Consider the following 1,300-nt stretch of genomic DNA (forward strand, 5'->3'; position numbering starts at 1 on the left):
CACGTGATCCTTCAAATAGGTAAGAAAAGCTTCCAACCTCCTCCCCTCCCTTTCCCCTGTGGGTGCTCTAGAAATACTCAGCAAAGGGAGCCTTAGCTTCCCTGACCCCTCCCCCAGCAGCTGGGATGAGGCCAACATTCTCCTCACAGGTCATTTGATCTTGAGGTCCTTCAAGGCTGATTCCAAGCTCTTCACATCCCAGATGCTCATGCTACCGTCCATGCCAGTGCAGAACTTCGAGCACTTGGCCTTACCCCCACTGAGCACCGAGATCTGGCTGACGCGGTTCTTGTGCAGCGAGTCTAGACCTGCCCGCCAGCCACTCTGCTCTCGGAGCTTGCCTTCTTGTCGAGGTTCTGGAAGCGCTTGCGGGCTGCCAAGGCGCGCTGAGAGCTTTGTTTGGGCACGTCCAGCCGCCCACCGAAGCTCCGCGTCCCTGCGGCGCTGTCGTAGGTAAAAAGCACCGGAAAGCATTCGGCCCTCAGCCACCAGACTGTTTTCTGTGATGAAGGTCATGGCCAGCAGTGACAGCATTTCAGAGGCCAGAGTTGTGACTGCCATCTTCTTGTCAGCATCAGCCGTGCTGTCATGGCTGATCCAGGCCACGTGGCTGCCACTGGCTGAAAAGCAGACACCATGCACCCAGCCGCAGCTACTGCTGGACTCGAACATTAGCTCCCTGACGGGCATCTTGGAGCACCATGGGGTGGGTGCTGGTCTCTCCTCCACTTCCTTTATGTAGGCTGAGACTATCAGGCACTTGAAGTTGCAGGAGCCTGCGGCCAGGAGCATTTTGTTGGGGTGCCAGTCCATGCTGAGGATGGTGGAGTGAATGGGCTTCTTGATGTGCTTGCACACCCACCAGTCATTTTCCTGTTCGAAATAGCAGATGGAGATGACATGGGAGCTGCTGCCCACAGCGAACTTGTTCTCATTGGGGGCCCAGCGCACACAGCGAGCCGCCCGGTTGATCCGCAGGATGACAAGGGTGGGCTTCCACGTGCGGCCCTTCAGTGTCCACACATACGCATTGCGGTCTGTGCCGCAGGTCACAATGCGGTTACTCTCAGGGGCCCAGTCAATGCCTGTCACCTGCCCATTGTGCTGCTTGAGCTCATGCACCTTGACCCACTTGGCTCCACTCTTCTTATAGATGTGCACCTCATGGTTGTTGGGGCGGATGGCAATCTGTGTGCGGTCCTTGTTCCAGGCGTGGCAGCTGATGGACTCCATCAGGAAGCTGTGGTAGGCCATAGCTTCTCAGCTCCTCTGGGCTCCTGGCCGTGGACTCTGGGCAGTC

General features: G+C 57.5%; 1 protein-coding gene and 1 pseudogene across 4 annotated transcripts in view; one reads left to right on the forward strand and one right to left on the reverse strand.

Moving 5' to 3' along the window:
• Positions 1-1,300, forward strand: part of PSPC1 (paraspeckle component 1) — a 125,421-nt gene that overhangs the window by 12,156 nt on the left and 111,965 nt on the right. The window lies entirely within an intron of this gene.
• On the reverse strand, positions 7-1,294 carry LOC102762823 (annotated as a pseudogene).

Source organism: Myotis davidii, unplaced genomic scaffold (assembly GCF_000327345.1).
Source record: "Myotis davidii unplaced genomic scaffold, ASM32734v1 scaffold840, whole genome shotgun sequence".
In the NCBI taxonomy this organism is placed as follows: domain Eukaryota; kingdom Metazoa; phylum Chordata; class Mammalia; order Chiroptera; family Vespertilionidae; genus Myotis; species Myotis davidii.